This window comes from Amblyomma mixtum, chromosome 6, assembly GCF_055824585.1.
Source record: "Amblyomma mixtum isolate Tamu chromosome 6, ASM5582458v1, whole genome shotgun sequence".
Classification (NCBI taxonomy): Eukaryota; Metazoa; Arthropoda; class Arachnida; order Ixodida; family Ixodidae; genus Amblyomma; species Amblyomma mixtum.
Window position 1 is genome coordinate 158241429 of NC_143017.1, and position 11017 is coordinate 158252445.

Consider the following 11017-nt stretch of genomic DNA (forward strand, 5'->3'; position numbering starts at 1 on the left):
CCAGCACTCCCCCCCCCCCCTTCTCGTTTGCCTTCGCTGTCCTTCTCCGTACCAGCGAAGCAGTGTTGTGCCGGGTTTACGCTGCGAAAAGGGATAATGACCTTGAACCGCAATGGATCTCTTGCCCTTCTCATCCTCCTCGTCGTTTGCTCGTTTGAATGCGCGTGCGCTGCATACATTGTCTCCCTTCTCCCCCTCCTCCTACCCCCAGCCTGTTGTGCGTACGCGGTGCAGGCAGGGGCATATTATTTTTATTTCCTTCTGGTTGCCCCAACCTAACAAATGTCCTCCTACCCCCGCGGCGCTCGCGCAATATAACGGTATTTCTCTCTCCATGGCAGCAGAGAAGTGAGGTCGGCACAGCGGGGTATGGTTCGGAGGTCTCGTGCGGCGAGTGCTCCGTTGTGGCCGAACAGCGCGCTGACCTTTCGCGGACGATGAACCACTATCCTGGCCCTTGGGCTATTTTTGCTTGTTTTGTTTGACTGATCGGCTCGCTTGATTTTAGTGTTTCGCACTTTTCCTGATGCCCGTCGTGGCATGCAATGCCTGGAGATGCGATATACTGACGGGATACTGATGATGGGGACAATACATGGGCGGAAACGCAGGAAATAGCTGGACTTTTGAGCCTGCTGGTGGTACATGCCATTTCGAAACGCAGCAGCACGCCAAGAATAAGGACTAATACCCGTGCCACACGCGCACAAGAAATGGCAGTAAATGCTTAAGGTCTTAAGTTTGTTAATGCCATTATTTTCGGAGTTGGTGCTACACGTCCACATTTAATGCCATTATCGAAAGTGGCGATGACGATAACGCTTGCAAGGTAGTCAAAACTTTCATCTGAATATAAACATTGCTAATGGGCACAATACATCGGGAATTTTGTTGAAATTTAATGTAAAAACGATTTTCCAGAAAATACGGCTGTTCCGGCTTTACACGTCGAAAAAGTAGCCATAAACTCGCATGTCATCACACAAGTCGAGAGTAACTGTCAATAAGGCTGGTGAAAATGGCGCTCTTCGGATCGAAAATGCGATATAGATGCCTCATGTTAAGAATTAACCATTTCCTACTAGTTAGGAAGTTGTTATTTATAAAGCTGCATGCTCTTCTGCGTGTGGAATGGGAACGAGAGTACGCATTGCACGGGCGAATGAGTTGTGGCGAACTCAGTAGGTCGCGAATGGCAGTAAGGCTAATGCCATTAAATTTACGCGTGTGGAACCGCACGAATGTCATTAAAACTTAAGGCAGTAAGCACTTAATTGCATTAAATCTGTCCGTGTGGCACGGGTATAAGACGAGAAACGGCATGGCGCTTGCTTTCAACAATGTGCCTCGCCTTCACCGTTGTTCCTTACGTGCTGCAATGTTTCTAGACGACGCATTCATGATTTTCAGGATGCCAGAGACGCGGAAAAAGAGCTGTCTGTTTACTCTCGGTCGTCTCGCCCTGCACTTTCGGAAACGTTTTGTTTCGGAGATCCTTGCAGTAAAACCGAGTTTTAGTGGTCTACTATGCACATTTAACTGAATGTCCGCTTCAGTACGTCGTGAAACTGCGTTAAATACAGAATGAAATTCACAAAGGTGCCGGTCTGGGGCTAGTTTGGTGACATAGCGATGAAATACAGATCGGCAGACACGGGACACAAGGGAAACACGGACGGGCGCTCGTCCGTGTACCTCATTTCTGTCCCGTTTCCTCCGCGCCGTGTCTCATCGCAATGCAGAGAGAGAGCTTGAAGAACTGCTTTGATGACATTTTTTTTTATTTTTCTTTCATAATAAGAATTAGACGAAGCTTGTCAACGACTGCATACCAATGCTACATGCGCCGTGCAATAAAAATCTCGGATACAAGTGAGGCATCGACCGGTTCTCATGGCGTCGCGGTTAATCTCTTAGCGTGAAATCGAAGGTGACTGGAAAGTGCCTGCGTGAAAAGGGGTCAACCGCTACGTCATGACAGTTGGTAGACGCCATTGGCTGGAATGCCTCCTTTAAGGGCCTTCTGCAGCGTTCCTCCAGTGACTCGAGTCCACATTTTGAAGGAAACTGCAAAAGGTCGAGGAAGAGAGTAGAGGACGAGTCACGCCTTTCCTTATCGAAACCTGCTCTTTCCCTGAAAAACCTGACTGGAGTCGACTTCTGTCGCATTCATGTAACCGAGACGACATTTTCACTGGTGGTGGTGACAACATGGGAGGATAAGCCGTTGTTTGTGTTCTGGGAAGCGGTGGGCGATGGACTGGGAGAAGTCCCTTTGCGTGGAGCGAACGCGCTTTCACTGCAGCTGCGAAGACGCGTGGGTTGTTCCTCTACTAGCGGCGTTTACATGAACTCGACAGGGCGGCGTTGACTCGAGTTGTGGGGTAGAAAACCGGTTACTGGATTCTTGTAAATGCCACCGAGTCGGTTCGGGGAGTCGACTTGTTTCTCGACGTTTCTGGAACCTTATGGCAATTGTTTTCCTGAACGTTGTGTGTATGTGTGTGAGAGATTTATTTGCTTCGTATAATTAATTTTTTGTTTCGTTTTTGTGAATGTGGGGTGCCTTCGCCGCTTTGCTTGCACGAAAAATTATACCAGCACTTCCAGGCTCCAGTTAACAGAGCTCAGTTTTCGTAGCCCATAGACTACAAGCTTTCTGTGCGCGGGATCACATAGGGAAGCCGCATGGCGGGAAGATGGCGACGGCATACATTTGTTAGTTCGTGTGTATGCCCATAATTACACAGCACTCCTACTGCCAGGTGAGTTCGCTGTGAATTACTCACTGCTGGTTCCGTTTTCCAACTTGTGTCCTTTTCGAAAACGTTCCTTTCGGCGATACCTGAATGGGCGATATGCCGGAAGTGGATGCAGCGACTTCTTCCCTTCCGGCGTTTTGGATAGTCACGTGTTTACGAAAGGGACGCAAGTTATATTTGTCGGCTAAGCCACTCTGACTTTATAACTGATCACCGGTGTCCGAGAAGTTTGTGGAAAAAGTGACATGAGCGCTCCGCACTGCGAGTGGAACAGTTCCGACGTTCAGCTCTGCACACACGCTGCAGGGAATGTCACTAATTTTAGCTGCCGGTTTGCCCTCTGGCCGCCATGCGCCTCTGACGTTCCGTAATTTTAACGAAATGGGAGAAATATCCTTTTACAAAGGGCGAGGAAAAATGCTCCGTTTGCGTGCTCTACTCACATAGAATAAAGAGAAAATTACCATTTATCGTGCTCGGCGGTTTATCATATATTTCGAAGTTGCCTGATCAAGTTATAATTCAGTGGAATTTAGATAATATTGGGTGCCTAGCTGTATTTTATTGTTTCGACGTACCTAATACGTACAGGGTCAATCACACTTAGAGGGAACACGGCTCCGCGTGGCCACGTACCTGCGAAGTGCCCTTGCATCTAGCCCGTTCATGAACCAATGCGCAGAGTGGCGCACGTGAAGAGGGACCTCGACGTGATGCTTCGTCGCGGAGCCGTGTTCCCTCTAAGCGTGATTGACCCTGTACGTCAGGACAATTTTCAGTGCGTATGTTCGAAGCAAAATCGGCAGCATGACGATCAGTCACTATTTCATGAGGATTATGAGCGACCTTAATTCCCGTTGCAGCGATTTCGCGTATAATCGTTAATGTAACCAAAGCATTTCGTCAAAGTGCAGCAGAGGTGCGCACCTGCTACATCGCTTTCATTAATTGCTACTGTCACGCGCTGCCTGTTAATTTAGCTTTCATGCTAACATCGTATTCCGTTTACCTTTTATTGTTTTATTTTTTTTATATGGGCTGGGGAGGGGGAGGATCACCTTCGCAACGTAAGCATTAGGCTGGTTTTCTATTTATGCACGAGATAAAGCCTAAGCCGAATGTGACGTAACCAGTCAGAAAGCAGCACTTTCTCTGATATGTGACCAGCGTTCAGTGTCTAATGAAACTCGAACAAAACATTTGCAATGGGGGCTTCAAAACAAGATTTTATTTGAGGATTTTATTTGGTGCATATCCGTGGTACAGTAGTGGTACGAGGAGGTCTGAATATTAGTGAATTCGTTTGATTTTCACCCCGATGGCCCGATTAGTACGCCTTGCGTGTATTTACAGCAGCTAATATTTTTGTTTTCTTTTGCATTTTGGGTTGACGCTGGTGGTACATTGAACTTGAACGTAATAATACTGCATAGTTGTAGAAATAGAAGCTGAAATGTGCGTTTTAATTTTCAACAGCAGGTTCCAGTGTTTCTTGATCGCATTTTGTTGGTTCTGGCATGTCACGCTAACGTTGGAATTTTCATGTGAAGCGGAAGGTCTGCTTACAGTAAAAAGATGCAATACAAGGAAACATATTAATTCCCACCTTTCTTCCTAGCTTTTACCAAGAAGTATTCTCTTATCGAAACGCACTGATAAGCGTTCTACGCGTTTTTCACAGAATTGTTTTCAACCGCCGTTTAAACGAGCCAAAAATATTCTTAGCGCTTTTATAATGTACTGACTTTCATTATGTCTTTAGCCAGATTATCTCATATGTTCCAGACGTAAGTATCACAGGTCCCTTTGTTTTGAGATCAGCGTTGCAGACAGCCATCATCCGATCTGAATATCGTTTTCTTGCGATCGCGACGCTGTATTCATGTTTTAAGCAGTGTGATGAATCGCTGCCCCAACTATCGGAAAAGCTTATACGCCGAAAGCATTGCAATTCCTTCGAGACTTCGCACGCTGGCAACATGAATTCGGCGGCCAAGAGAGATTCAAAGATTCGTTACCAAACGCTAAGCATAGCAGTGATCAATAAAAGATACATTCATGATGAACCTTACATCACAAACCCATCAGCTTCTAAGGGGTATTGTACACTGGAACGTACAGAGGAAATTTCCACTGAACCTCCGATTTCAATAAGCTAACGCAGCGAGCTATGGAAAGAAAAATGATAGGTGTAATTTTAAGAGATCGGAAGAGGGCGGAGTGGGTGGGGGAACAAACTCAGGTTAATGACATCCTAGTGGAAATCAAGAGAAAGAAATGGGCTTGAGCAGGGCATGTAATCCGAAGACAAGATAACCATAAGGGTAGCGGAGTGGATTCCAAGAGAAGGCAAAGGAAAGGGTTAATTGGAGAGATATGGGAAGGGCCTTTGCCCTGCAGTGGATGGATGGATGGATGGATGGATGGATGGATGATAATGGCTTTACCCTTTGTACTGGGCGGTAGCTTTCGCCACCTAGCCTATACTTCCCCCATTGTTAATTTAATTTTCTTTTCCCTTTCTTTCCCTTTCGCTCTTACAATATCTAATCTGTCTATCCTTTTCCCCTCGGAATTCACGCCTCCCTTGATTTCCGCCACCAATCCTCCAACCTCCCCTTCGTCAATGTCACGCTTTTCCCATCCACTCGCCCGTCCTCCCCAGTAAATCCCAGCGCTATCTCTATGACCGCTGCTGCCCCCTCTGGGAGGGCTGGGCGGAGTTCTGCGCACCTGAGAACCAAGTAGTCAGGTTGATGATGATGATAAATATAGCACGAGACAAGGTAATTAGTAGTTGAATTATGCGCCTGACTTGGACAGGTTCTGGATCGCAAGGGTGTAACATTGGGATACAAACCTCACTGTGAACATTGATCACACGAATGTCACTTCGGGGGCAAGAAACATGCGTGAAAGCACGAGTAACTTGTCTGCTGCGCAGCAGTCATACCACGGCTCTGTCTTTGTTTGTGGTGAAAGCATTACTTTCGGCTTGCCGCTAACGATTTACTCAGAGTACCACATGGCCGAAACGATCCAAAGGTGCTGAAACGATCGCTTAACCCGTGATCTCAGTTGTCTACGGCGAAATCAAGTAGGCATACCGGAAATAGTACGCGTCGTCAGATTCACCAGTACTCCGTATCTCTTCCCCTCACATTTGCTGGAATCGGCGTCGAGGTACGCCAGAACAGAAAATTGCCCGAGTTACAGTCGCTGCTTAAATGGGCTTGAGCCATTAAGGAAACTATGGGACACGGAGCTGGCGATACGGGCTTGGATTATCGTTGTACAGGTGGTCCCCATAGTGGATGAAATCACGGGAGAGGGTGTGGAGCGTAGTGCAGCCGTCGTCCCTCCGCCCCTGGGCAGGCCAGAAATTCTGGCGGTTTTGTGTATAGCGCGACGCGCGCGCCACTGGCGGCGGCGCGCGCGTCCCTGTCAGGAAGGCGGGGGCAGCCCGACAGCTCCCGCTGTGCTGCGCGCGCCGTCCCGAAGCAGTTTTGGGCGTCCTTACCAAGCAAAAAATGGCACATAACAACAGCAGGACACACTGCTGTGTTGCAGGATGCAATAATGCATATATAAATTCGCCTGGGACAAGGTTTTGTGGATTTCCGACGCGACATTGGGAGACTGCCCACCCTTCGCGACGGGCAACACGCACGCGCGGTTTCTGGTCAAGCAGTGGTCAAACCCGTGCAGAAGCTTACTTGACTCATGCATGGCTGTAAACAATATGTGGTCTTGAAAAGCCACGCATAACTCGCCCGCAGTCACGCCTGTGGAAGAAGCCGAAATTTTGCGCAGTAAAGAATCGTTTACCTTAGTTCCAGTTATGCGCGGAATCCTTGCTCGCTTCCACTGCGCCTTGTCGTCCAGCGTCTTTTTCGACAGTAAAGGCAAGTATTCAGGGGCAACGGTAACTTGCACCTGATAAATCTTTGCCTCCACGTCTGAACGACTGGGTGATAATTTAGTACAATGCTAATGTCGAAAATTTAGGGTACTTGTACTGAATGTGTAGAAATCAAACAAAGCTTGCAATGAAATCCCGCTTTTTGAGCACACGCATTCTGCAAGAATCCTGCATGAAATAGCTGGGGTACTCCTTTTTTGCACAATCCCAGTCAAAAAGTTTTGTTTTCCGCAGGAGTTTCAGTGAGCACAGGCGCTTCGCCGCAGCTTGCATCCTTTTCTGCTTGCAAAAGCTCATTCATTGGACATCTCATATCATCAAAACACTGACACACGTGTTGCAACGATAAGGATCTGGCAGTTGCTGGAAAGATTAGAAAATATGAGCGGCAGATTACGCCATGGGTACATCATTTCAAGGCGTAGTTTGAACACGGCATTTCACATCGAACACCGAAGTTGCGGCAGACGAGAATGTTATGAAGTCAATTTTGGGCCGCTCGCTCAAAAACTGGACTTTTATATTTACCTTCAATGTTATGCCGCCTGGCCGTCTTTGAAAGTTTAGGGTAAGTTTATTTAAATGCAGGAACACTACAGGCTTGCGGGTGGCTCGTTTTGGAGAGCGTTTCACACCGCTCCAAAAACACGGCAACGGCAGCAGAGCATTTACATTTGCCTGCGATGCCTGCCTTGCAACTACAGCTACATAAAAAAAATGAGTGAGAGTTCAGCGGTAACAGGCACCAGATACAAATATTTCTTAGCGTTAATTTGATGGTTTTCGGTGGCGCAGGGATGCTTGTCTGCGCAGTGCACCGGGCTGCTTCGCTCCCGTCGCAAGATACCGCCTCTTTCACGTTGTGTACATGGCCTGCTTCAAAAAGCTTCGTTCTTTTCCTGACGTTCGCTCCTCGAAAGAATTTTTCAGCCTCATGAAAGAATAGGTCGAAATCCCCCCCCCCCCCCCTTCCTACGAACAGCGGCAGCCGCTAGAAGACGCCATCCCTTCGAAGTCGCGGGGCGAGCCTTCCTGACAGGGACGAGGTACTGGCCGCGCGGGGGAGCTGAACGCAGCATCGACGGTGGCGGTGCCTGGCGGGTGCAGGGTGCCTATAGAGGTGAACACGCCTCTGTAGAGCGCTGAAGCAGTGTACTACGATGCAAATAACGTGAAATCTTATCACAATTGCTTTGTTGCGGGCACTGCGCTTCTACTTCTATCAGCCTTGTAGCTATGCGGCAGCGCTTGAGCGCAAGGATTACCGATGAAAACCACGAACTGTAATAAAATATTGCATCATTTGCTCCGCCGGTCGCTGTCCCAGAGTTCTAGACAAGCCTGCTCGCGTCTATACACGTGATTTCATTTTTCGTGCTGTCCATTACTGTGAAAAAAAAAAAGCAATATTTCCAGGACTTCTGACCCTTTCACCCCCCCCCCCCCCCCTTCCGCATCTCCTCTGCAACCCCCAGGCGATTTGATAAAGATGGGTGTGCTGTACTTTCTCCCAACACCCATTGCCAGGCACAGCTGGACCGAAATTCTCGATAGCTCCGACTTCACAGCCTATAGTCCCATTATGGCTCAATCCCACCAGTACAACGTTGCCGTTGGCATCAGGTTAATAATGAGGGAGTTGTCGGCTTGGGACACACCGGGGCGCTGATGCCTTTAGTCTCGGGAGAAAGTCTCTCATATCGGTGCCTCCATAGAAAGGAAAGACGTCAAAAGAAGGCCCAGTAAACATCCAGTGAAGCAAACAAAGTCGGCTCACCTTTCCGCCGGCTCCTCGCACGCATGAAGAGCAGAGAGTCAGTGAGAGCGGGACCACAGTCACACCAACGTATCAGGCCGTCCGGAGCACAGCAGCCATAGCGGCGACGGCGGCTAGAGCACCGGCTGCCGCGCAAATTGGGGAACGAGTCGCACTGTGCAGGACACGTGGTTGACCCCCCCACAAGAGCAGACTCCGAAGATGATGCAGAAGAAACCGAACGGCCGATCTGCACCGCGGCGGCCGAGTACACACAAGCGGCACTTTCTTCGTCCCTCGACCGGCGGTGATGAGCAAAAGAAAACGCTATCCCCTTCTCCTTCTTCGCTGCAGGGCAGCCAGCGAATGTCTGAGGCACGACTTCAAAAAACGATCGTCGCACGCCACTCAGAAGGGGAGCAGCCGCCGCAAACGACGTCGTCTATGAAGGAGGAGCGGAGCCGGTGACGGCGTGGAGTAGACGCAACCGGCCTATCTTCACCCCCCACTGAAAACACGTCGCCAGCGGAGGAGACTACGCCGCCGCGGGCAGGATTTGGGTTAGTGCTGCCACCGGTCGCCTCCTGTCACTCGGTCAAGTGCACGCGCTCGCTCTGGCCGCGGGAGGACGCTGCTGCTACAAGACGCTCCGGCGCGCCGCGCGACGACCGGAGTTGTGCTGGTAGAGCCGCCGATCGCGTCACGGCGCAGGTGGGGGAAGAAGAGGGGGGTCAAGCGAGGAGGGGTAGGGGTGGGGGGGGGGGGGAAGCCTCCCACTTCGCGAATCCAGGTCAACGACGGCGACCAGAGGAGCTGCCTCCTCGACGGCCCAGGTGCATCTCCCTCACCCTCCCCCATCTGCAATGCCACCCTCTTCCTCGTCGTCTCTTCCCCCTCTCCGCTCACAGCGTTACGTTTACTTGGCTTTAGCGCCTCAGCTCCTCATCTCATTCCATTCTGTCATGGCGGTGCCGAGGTTACGATGCGAGCTGACCCCCCCTCCACATCGCGATATAACCGGGGCTGCTTCGTTACTTTTTTGTCAGACACGCTGAGCTGTGCGCGGCCATCGTTTTATTACAACGGCTGCTAGAGGCCCTCTCCTGGATGTGCTTGCTCTCATGCAAGGTCGGCCATTTCCATCTCGGCCGTTAATCTTCGCGTCCAGATTCTATTGTTCGGCGTTCTTATTTTCTCCGCTGGCCGGCACTCGGAGCGATGGCCGCGAACCGGCCCACCGCCAGAAAGGGAACGGAACGCGGCGCTGTTTTGGTCTTGCTGTTTCTCCGCCTTGTCTCGTAGAAGGGGCGGGAAAGGTGAGGGTTGCCCGCTACATAACGCTTATGGATAAGTGGTATAGTAGAGTATGGACGGCTTGATTTTATGCGCCCAGCGCGTGGCCTGGTTTTGATAATCGACCGTGACAGGGTTGTTAGCACATCAGTGGACTGTGTGGCTCGCTGTTGCCTGGTGGGGGGCGGGAGTGGGGGGGGGGGAGTGGTGTATTTTATTTTAGTTTTTTTATTTTTAAGAGCAATAGCTCTATGAGGAAATTCCGGCCTGGCAAACGGAGCCGGTGTTGGCCGAGTACGTCGTCTCAATAAACGCCCGCTGGGGAACTGGAGAAGTCATGCAAGCGGGGCTGTCACTTTGTTGCCTGCACAATGAATGGTCGTTTCTTTTTATGCACTTTGTTATTATGAGGCTATCCAGGATTAAACGTTTGGAGAAGTTGGTCTCACATGTTTAAAAAGAAAGGAATGCAAAGAGAAATTGCACGAGCATGACGTTGATGCACACACAGCGTCCGCCTTATGACCAACACACATATCGCCCTCTTCTCCATATGATGATGATGATGATGCCCTCAGGCTTAATGGCACATACCCACGGCGGGGGATTGCCCAGGGTGCATAGCGGATACAAACGCACTCATGTACAAGGAGTGGAGTATTTCGATAATTTTGTCCAAGAACCCCAGGTGGTCGAAATTTCCGGAGCCCTTCACTACGACGTCTCTCATAGCCTGAGTCGCTTTGGGACGTTAAACCCCATAAACCAAACCAAACCAATTTTGGCCATATGATTTCTCACTTCGCTCCTTTTTTCCTCTTTCAGACATGTAAGATCCTTCCAGATCCTGTTAAGCTCCAGCTCTTATCGAAAAACCCACCTGAAATAATTATTTCACGTAGATTGCTTTCTGCCGAACTCCCTTGTTGATTCTTTGAGCGGTATTAGGTGCCTGGAACTCGTAGTTTACGCCATTATTGCTGTCTTAAATTAAGAATTCACTGCTGGTTACTCTGGTTGTTCATGTTTGGCACGGTGCAAACCTCTGCGTGATGCATATTAGCACCATCATCTTCATAATCTGCCATCAACAATGGATGAGGGCCGGAATGGAAGACGAAAATGGATATTCTGACCAGCCTGAGCAAATCTCCTGATTGAACTTAGCTAGTCAGTCTTAAAACAGCGCGAAAAATACACGCAAAGAAGAGATGTACACACGAGCGCTGACGTATACAACTGGCGATTTATGGTTGTTGTTGCGACTGAAACGAGGATGAAAAT

At 49.5% G+C, this 11017-nt stretch overlaps 1 protein-coding gene across 2 annotated transcripts in view; it reads right to left on the reverse strand.

Moving 5' to 3' along the window:
* Window positions 1-9059, reverse strand: part of LOC149340953 (trypsin-1-like) — a 65490-nt gene extending 56431 nt beyond the window's left edge. For both annotated transcript variants that reach the window (XM_089549887.1, XM_089549889.1), the window contains exon 1: window positions 8462-9059. The gene's annotated coding sequence lies outside the window, so the exon portion shown is untranslated. The remainder of the gene's footprint in view (window positions 1-8461) is intronic.
* Between the last annotated feature and the right edge of the window lie 1958 nt (window positions 9060-11017).